This window comes from Pelmatolapia mariae, linkage group LG1, assembly GCF_036321145.2.
Source record: "Pelmatolapia mariae isolate MD_Pm_ZW linkage group LG1, Pm_UMD_F_2, whole genome shotgun sequence".
Classification (NCBI taxonomy): domain Eukaryota; kingdom Metazoa; phylum Chordata; class Actinopteri; order Cichliformes; family Cichlidae; genus Pelmatolapia; species Pelmatolapia mariae.
This window is the reverse complement of record NC_086227.1, coordinates 15,327,272-15,337,148: the sequence shown is the minus strand read 5'-3', so window position 1 is coordinate 15,337,148 and position 9,877 is coordinate 15,327,272.

Sequence of the window (9,877 nt, the reverse complement as noted above, 5' to 3'; positions counted from 1 at the left end):
TGTCCACTGACATATTGAAGGGACTAAATATGAATTTTACATTTTATACTTGTACTTGTATTTCACCTTGGGGAGATGTGTTTTCACTCTGACATTAAGGGTCAATTTTTGATTAGTAATTGCCAAAAAGAAGAGCCATTATAATATGTCACTTATATATTTTTTGCTGAAAAATGATTATGTGTGAAATTACAGTAAATCATGATACCTTTAAAAGGCATTAACCTTCTTTTTTTTTCTTTTTTTTTAGTAAGGAGTGAGAAAGAGAGACTCACCTGACTCACCTGTACAGCTGGCATTGAGTTCTTTGAACTCCAGCAGCCTCCCACACTTCTCTCCACTACGCTACTCTTTTCTCTTCTCCTGCTGTGACAGCTTTGGCCTTTAAGCTCAGCACTGTTATCACATTTTAACAAGCGTGTCATTAACGTTGTCTCGCCGAGCTTTCTGTCGTAGTGACAGACAGCTGTTTTGACACACCCTGCCTCTTGCAGTTGCAGGGCTGACTTACAATAATGCATTACTAAAAATGTCAGTGGCTCCATTTAACTTTATTCGTTTTAAAGCCAGTGGTAAAGGTTTTTATTACCCACTTTATTGAACACCTTACGGTGAGATGGTGCTGTCTAAATTGTATTATACATTATAAACTTCTACAAGTATGTGGCAGCAGCTGCACAGGAATGTAGAGCACACATTTGCTCTTTATGGTACACAGTCCAATGGAAATGACTGTACAGATAATGTGTTTGTTCTTATTCGTGGATCACTGTGCACTCACATATATGACCACGCTGGCCAAATGATAGTCTGCTCTGTTCACCTTTTGAATGCCAATATTTCTTAAGCATGGCTTACCTGAGCATAGAGTTACAGTGCACATTAAGGGATCTTTAACCTCAGATTTCTGGCCAACAAGCAATAATCCAACACCATCTTACTCTTTTCAGTTTCTAATACTGTTCTATAACAGTTCCATTTCTGAAATTACTCTAATGTAATGGTAGGCTGTTAGTTTTTAACATAAAGCTACCATTCTTGCAATATTATAGCCACTTGTGAAGAAGGTTTATGTGTCTAGGCAGTTCTACACTTTTTGATAATACCCGTCCTCAATCTTGTCTGTGTGTTCCTTTATGTAATGTAATTATGAACAGCAGTACCCATCAATGTACCAGCTGTCTCACTACAATATCTCCTTAGTCTGGACTTTCTCACTGACCCTGAAGATGTCGGTATTCTAAAAAAAAAAAATTAAAAACTAATGGTAAAATGGAATCATCAAACAAAATCCTCTTTATAAAAGCCACAAAGCATGCGTCGTCCCATTTCACCAACATATTAAAGATTTTGCTATGGAGCAAACTCCGTTTCTCCAAGTACCCAAAATGAATTACATTGTGGATTATCGTGTAATTATGGATCTTTCGAAAGACTGATAGAACCGGAAAATTGAGTTCTGAATATTTCATAATGCATAGCACCATCTTTGTAGAGGAAATTATTTAGGGATAGCATGCTCATTTGCAGAATGGATAAAGGTTCATTGCGAGTCACTAGAGTGCAGTAATTGGAAAGCTCCTGTGATTCAAAGGAATCATTCAGAGATGAGCATGTCTCCTGGATAGCTGTGTAGTACTCCATTAATCTTCAGTCACACACCCAAAACTATCAGCTACCATCCAAACCTATCAAGCTGTTGGTATATACCATATTTGTGCCGCATATGAATCACAGTTATACAACAAATGTGCACTTTATCCTTTTTTTATCCCTCTGCAGATGAGCTCTGGCGCCCTCCCAACCTCAGCCACCATGAACACAGCAAGGAAACGGTAACTCTTGTAATCTTACATATGACGTTTTTTTGTAAGTCTTTATTTATTTCTTTTTCTTAAGTGTGGATCCTTTTAATGCACAGACAAGTAGAATTATCACAATATCAGCATCACATTACATGAAATATTGTCATCACCAAGGACAGACCAAACAATTTAAGGTTGGATAAACTACTCACTTAGGTGAACACTCTGACTGGGATCTAAAAGGATAATTTTGTCGCCTCTAGAAAACATATGAAGAAATGCCAGCTTTGAAAAATGTCATCTTTAAAAGGCAAATCTAAATGTCAGAGAGATAGATCCTTTACACAAAGAGAGCACTGCCTTCTGGGTAGTACACAGAAAGGCTTGAGAATAATATATTTTTTTCCCCCAGTTGAAATGTACTACAATTACCCATCATCAAGCATATAAAGCAGTACCCTCGCATTCACAGTCTCATAGCCTGGGGTGGAGAGTGGTCACTGTTTGCAACATTAGTCAGGGAAAAAAACAAAAGGAAAAATATGTTTTGCTTTGTCACGAAAAAAATTGACTTTGCTATGTTGTGATGTGAAGTATGTCACTGAGATGTTATGGAATATACTGAATTCATATAATGGACTAGAGGCAGGTAGTGTTAGGTGCTGCAAAGTTTTAAATAGGATGTTAACATAGGCTGGAGGAGGTTTAACAAAAGTTAAACAAAATAAGCTCCAGGCAAGCTTCTAATAATTGACCTCCACCTATCAGTCCTTGTAGTTATGCATTTTCTATCACCTGCCCAGGTTAGGAAGTGGGGATAAAAACTCAAGTAATCAAAGAATATTTTCATTAATTGCAAAAAGACTAAAGGTGAAACTTTTTTCCTCTTCCATTCACCATAAATATGGAAACATACACTGTGCATTCGTATTTTGATCAATGTCAGTGACTGTAGCATCTCCTACCCCATTCTCCCACACTGTGCCTGCTCAGGACACAGTCATATATTTATGATTGCTGATTGGCAGCTGATTTCCAAGCAACAAAGTTAAACTGCAGAAGGAAAACAGGAAAAATAATTAGCGAAACAGCAGCTCAGCCCAATTTAAACCTGATGACACTAGCATAAAGGCAAACTCATAATCTGATCCATAATCAAGCAGAGCACTTTTAATGGGAGCAGGTCACAGTAAAAAGGGGGAGGGAACAACCTCTTTTGCAAACATAACACAACATTTGTCAGGATAGAGGATGAGTTTGAGATAGCGAGAAAATTAATCCCACAATACTTTGTGTAATTTCAAAAAAGGAAAATCATTGTTCTAGTTTTTGAATTTGTTTGATATTTAAACTGTTTGTGATCATTATCATGTATCTGCAGAAACAAAAGTTTTTCACAAGGCCTTCTCTTAAGATTTTTTATGTAGTTTTTGTTTGGTTTGGTTTGGTTTGGTTTGGTTTGGTTTGGTTATTTTTACATCCCACTCCCCTTGTAAGGGTGCCCACAAGGAGAAGTTGCTTACAGCAACATTGCTGTGTGTTTTAAACTATAAATTAAATATTGCATTTTGATACAAAACAGAGAGTGTTGGCTTAAAGTGGTTTACATCTCTGGGCTTAACTGATTCATCAAAGTTTGCAGCTAAAATATTTCATAGTACAGAATTTTCTTTTCTAGTTTTTTCTTCTTCTTTTTTTTAATCTGATGCATGAAAGCCATGTTGTGTTTCTTTTTTCTTTTCTTTGTGTGTATGGTGGGGTGGGGGGGGATCACAGCTCAAGCAAGCAGAGCAGCATGCTTTATTTTAGTTTATATTTTACAAATTGACAAATGTACAAATAGGAAATGAATACCTGACTACATCTTTCTTTGGTCATCAGTTTCAAAGTTGGAAACCATGATTCCTGATACTCCTCAGTGGGAAAATATCTGAAAAGAACTGACTGTCAGTCAATGTAGGTAAGTAGCTGAATGAAGATTTGAAAAAAGGCAGAAGAAGAAGAAATGCATGAAGAAAAGAAAAGTGAGGTGGAAGTGGAGATGAAGACGGGAAAAGACTGGAGTCAAAGACTAAGACGGGAGAGATGGTGATCGAGGCGAAAGAAAGCAAGCCTCTGCTCCGACTGTCCTGGGTCACATGTTTTTATATTAATGGTTGAGGTCTTGTGTCAGGTCAGGGACAGCTAATCTTAACTCTCTTGCTGGAGGGCACCTTCAACCCACGGGGCATCTGGGTATCTCGTCAACCCAACAGTGAACCACCGGGCTCTTCTCTTAGCATGCAAATGAGACAAGAACAAATGTCCCATCACTTCTGGGGCTCCATGTCCCAAAGTGCTTAACACTCTTCCTGTCAACCCCCCACACCCCACCCCACTCCAGCTGCTTCAAAAAGCCCCTCCTGCACATCCTTCACTCTTTTTTTCTCCTCCCTCTGATGTTCTTTAAATGAGCTTCCCAACTCCACTTCTTTCTCACAATTCAATTTTACAAGGCCATTATCCTGGGTGTAATGTGGAGGTTAAATATATCGGGGCAGACATTATGTGAAAATAATTAGTGCTAATGAATAATGCACTCATTCAGCTGATGAAGGATGGTTGTCAGGGTAATGGAGTACAAGGGAGGGGCCCCTCTGACAAATGAAATTAAAATATTTAAACACTGTTTTACGATATTATCAGGCCCTCACACTCTTTCCCTGTTACGCACTTGCTATATGGAGCAGGCGAGCCTCCATGTGACATGATAGTTGTGCCATTACTCACGCACAACATCTGTCTCACCAGAGGCCCAGATACAAGGCCCATGCTTTTGCAGTACCTCACACCACAGCTCATCATCCCTGCCCTGATAATCACGCTGATGGCTTTAGAGATGGCGCTCTTATTGACAGTCGATGTCACCCTGCCAGATTATATTTTCTTCACTTTATTTATTGCCACTGCACTCATTCTGCCTCTTAGGATCTCATTCTGCGCCCATCATGTGACAATGAAGGATGTAGGTTTTAAATCGCCTGGTTTACAGCGCCCTCCCAGTCAATTGGCCTGTTCCAATCAATAATGGTGGACTAAGCACTCTGTGACAGATAAATGGTAAAGCATCAACACAACCATAATGGGTAGATGAAAATATAGGAAAGTGCCTTTGACAGAGGACAGAAAGTGCATGAACTAATAATATATATTGCTTATTTCTTCATGCACCAAACTCTGCTTGATGAACCTTCAAGCACCTATTTCCACCTACACCTACTTCAGCCATTCTAGCACTTTGGTTTACTCTGGTTTCAACATAAAGTCTCTAAGATTGTGGTTAGTAATCCAATATATCAGAGTCGTCAAAGGCTACTCATTTTTGGAGCTGACAGAATGTGGTGTATGTTTAAATAAGACTCCAGCCTATCCCCATTGTTTTGATTTAACCATGCTCCTGTGTAGTGATGAACACATTCCCCTTAAACACAAAAGATCCCTGGTTCAAGACCAGGACAAGACGCAAACCCAATAATATACTCCCATTGCTGGTCCCAAGACCAGAAAAATGGGAGCATTGCATCAGGAAGGGAATATGGTATAGATCAAACTTGCAGATCCACCACTGTGGTGACCCCCTCCAGAACTATAGTAGGTGAAAACAACAGTGGTTGCTGGTGCAACTAATGTCAGTTAGTTGTAATGGAAATGTGAATAGGCTCAGGCTGTACTTGCTGACAGTGACAACACTATCATGCTGATGTGATGGTAGCCCTCTTAATTTATTTTCTTTGTAAGTATGCTAAACATGTAAACATTAAACAATGTAAACATTATGTCAAAGAGTAACAAATTACAGATTAAAATTTGGACCTGAAGATGTTATGAGGATTCGTTCTAAAGAGAGCAGATATATTTGCTGCAAAACTTTAAACCTGTGGGTGCTAAAAGTTGTTATTAAGTTCAACAGTCGAAGTGAATGGGCTTATCTGCGTTCTTGCCTGTGGTCACACGTTCTTGGTATCAACTGAAAAAAAAGATCAAGGATGTAAAAACTCACAGGTTTTCCAAACTGGAAGCTATCAGAACATTGGAGATATCATCAGATCTTCCAGAGACAGATAGATGCCCTGGTCATGCCACACATGACAAGAAGAGCTGATGCTGCTACATTGCAAGCCCCAATCTGAGCAGCAATGAACCTCCTGGGAGTGATGGAAAACTCACCTGCTGATGTGACGGTCCAACGCTCAGCTGGAACATCCACTCGACAAAGGTGTTACTTTCCTGCTGAAACACAGACAGGGAGGAAGCAACTGTTTGCTCCTCCTGTCACACGCCAGCATGCCCTGAGCATAGCATGAGGCAAACTGTGTGTTATAACTGCATGTAGGGTGTGTTTACCTTTAGCTGTGTTTAGTTTTTTCCATTCCCTGTACAACCATGTTTGGTGATGTCTGCCAGGGCTGCCATTTGTCTCTGATTCTTTTTATAACTTTTAAGATCATAATTTCTAGGTGTAGCCAAAGGGTGGAGGGTGGTTTTAGGATATGATCTCTGTTTTTCTCAGATGATGTGGTTTTGTTGGTTTTACACTGGGGCATTTTCCAGCCAAGTGTGGGGTGGATGGGATGAGAATTAGCATCTCCAAGTCTGAAGCTATGGTTCTCTGTTGGCAACGAGTGGAGCACTGATTCAGGGTTCGGAATGAATTGCTGCCCCAAATGAAGTAGTTTAAGTAAGAGTAGTTTAAATAAGTATTACACCTACTGATGATAATACTGCGCTGGTTGGTTGTGGTGAAGAGAGAGCTGAGCATGAATGTGAATCTGGTGATTTAACAGCTGATCTGTGTTCTTGCCCGCCCCTGTGGTCACAGGTTCTGGGTATCAACTGAAAAAAAAGATCAAGGATGCAAGCAGCAGAAATGATTTTTCTCTCAAGGGTGTTGTAAATAGAGGCATTTGGTCATTTAGGAGTCGCTCAGAGTAGAGCCACTACTTCTCCTCATCAAAAGGTGTTTTGGGCATGCAATGGAGGTCCCGGAGCAGACCCAAGTACACGCTGGAGAAATTATATCCCCAAGCTGGCCAGTTGCATATTTATTTCAGTTATTTTATATTTGACTGATATAATCCACGAATCCAAGACAAATAGTGTTTACTGAAATTATTTAAAAAATTGTGATACTTCAATAGACAAAAGCTAAATAAGCTGATAAATAACAATGTAGTTTGTATTTGTAAATCTGAAAGTAATATTACATAAACTGTGCAAAAATACTGGCAGATAATAAAAAAGCTACTTTTTTTTCTTTAGATGACATTAATTACATAAGTAATAAGACTTTAAGTAGAAATAAGGTTTGCTATTATTATTTTGCTGTTATATTTAATTTCATACAGTAAATTATTCTTGGGGTCCCAGGGTACCTCTGTCGGTAGTCCACGTATGTTAACTATGTCGGTAGGATGAGCGTTAACAAATTAAAGGTGGGTCTGTGGCTGAGTAGGAACAACCCACACACCATACCCTGCTACATCTTGCAACTTTCTTTTCTTAACTCTTATTTTGCATTTTGGCACCACATACATTTGACTTGCAAAACAGACCTAATTACAGGGCCTGCAGTATGCAAGCCACACATCAAACATTAAGTTACAGTAGAAGCCTGTGATCCCAGTCACATACTCTCTCCCTCTTTTTTTTTCTTCTGCCCTCCCTTGCCTCTGCACACCAGAAACACTGATTGTAACAGGGACATTAAAGGGGAATTACAGCGAAACAATTTACACTTAATGTAGCAGTCGTATGAACGGGGAAGAAAGATGGACAAAGATATAGCCGTATTAATAATACATGTTTTAATTAAGCAGCTGGGAATGCAAGGAGCAGGATCAAGGGAACAGACAGACAATGAAAGAAGAACTCGAAAGGAGGGAAGCGGTGAGAGAAAGACGGACGAAGAAAAAGAACTGAAAATGAGAGAGCGAATGACAGAGAAAGTGTAAAACAAAGCGGAGCATAAAAAGTAGAGGAGGGAGGAGGATCGGAATATGGTGCTGCGCGTTTCCTGCAAACCGTGATTCATGGGCAGTAAATATGCAAAGCCTGATGGCCATAAGGCAATCAGAGGAGCGCCACTCATCTACATGTTGCACAGTGGGCTATAATCCATCTGAGGGGCAAGGAATAATGATACCAGGAAGCAGGAATAAGAGCAGGGTCTGTTTATTACCTCAGACAGATCCATAATGCATACAGATGTGAGGGAGGCACACAGCTGCCTCTGGCCAGAGAACTCTATTGAAAAGTAGAGACAGTAATATTGTGTTTAGTGTAATGAAAGACAATCTGATTGAAGCACCTATTAAGGCAAATAAGACTGCTGTCGTATGAGGTTTAAGTGCCGGAGCTGTAATGATCACTGACAGGGTGGAGAAGAGCTGGGATGGATACCAAAGGAGAAGGAGGCACCGATCCAACACCTCAAAGGCAACAGCAAGGTCACCAATAAATAACATGGGTAATGCAATATGAATGTGCACTCGTGCAAAGTGAAATGTAAGGTAATAATATGGTCCAAATATGCACATTTAAGACCTTGCTCGCTGTTAAGAGCATACCAGCGCAGATAAAATGTACGACCGGCAATAAAAGTAATTTGAATTCTTTGGTGTCATTGTGTTTACTTTTCTTTATTTGCAAAGACACCCGCACACTCACACGCACTCTCGAACACAAAGGCCTTCTTCCCCATCTCCTCACAGAGGACATTAACACCAGGATCCTAGTGGTGCTAGAGTAAAGTAATAAATTGTGTTGAACATTGATAAACTAATGCAATTACCTGCAGGGCAAGCCAGTCAGCTAATTTAAAGATACCAGGTTTGTTCATGGGGTGGGAGGCACTGAATAGGCCCCAAGGGTGAAAGATGGCGCCTTTATTACATCTGAGAGGTCAGCTTGGTAGCAGTGTATTAGGATTGATCTTTTGATCCCAGCCTGGAACCCACCCCCCCAAAAAAAATGTACCAACCCCATATGGCTGAGGAAAAACACAGCTTATCTGGCGCAAAGGGTTAACTCTGCCAGCCAGGCAGCCTAATTGAGCGCCACACATCTCAGCTACACAGCAGAAACAGGAACCTGGAGGGTCGTAACAAGCCAGGCGTGACTTATTCACATAATAAACCAAGCAGATATCTAAATGAGCCATTGAGCCAGCCAGAGGGAGGGAGGCCATTAGGCCGCGCGGACCATGGGTACATATTTGTATATCTACAATTGCCCAATCATTTGCATATGTGGCTGGCTATAGACAGTGCTCGCACCCAAGGGGCCAATGACACAACATAAAAACTTTGTACTCATTCACAGCATCATAAACAAGTCAGAGACTCATTTGTTTTATCAAAACACGAAATTTACAGGAGACATTAATCGAGATATTTAAAACCATCCTGGCTGCAAAATACAAAGACGCGGTCTTTGTCGGTCTCTGAATGGATATTCTTTCAGTGAGGCCTTACTTCATAGACTGATGTTTCATTTAATGTACCAGTTAAATCTAATCTAACACTCGTGTAACTCTAGTGTTGGTTATCCTCAGATAAAAGCAGACCTAACCTGTGAGGCTCTCAGTAACTTACTGTAAAATTTCCATTTCATTTCTGTTTTTTTACCAAAACACTGTCACATCCTAAACATTCACAGACTGTTTTTTCCACGGGCGTCATACAGTATCTGTGATGTGAATGAATGCAGCATGAGTCAGAGGAGGAGACTGATACCTCTCTGATATCCGTCTGTTAAATATTAGTTGCAGCCAGCAGCTGGTTAACTTCTCATTAAGACTTAAAATCACAGTCGTAGCTCAGCCCGGCTCTATCTAAAGGCAACAAAATCCAACAATTCTGTGAACACCTCAACAGTAAGCTGCTGAAATGCATTACCAATGAGCAAACACAATGACACTGCAAGGGTCATCCTCAAACAGAGCATTTCAATTTTATAATATTAATGAATGGTGGGGATGAATGAATGTTTTTTGTGTAAAAGTACAAATACTGATAATGGTTGGGTGTCAAAGG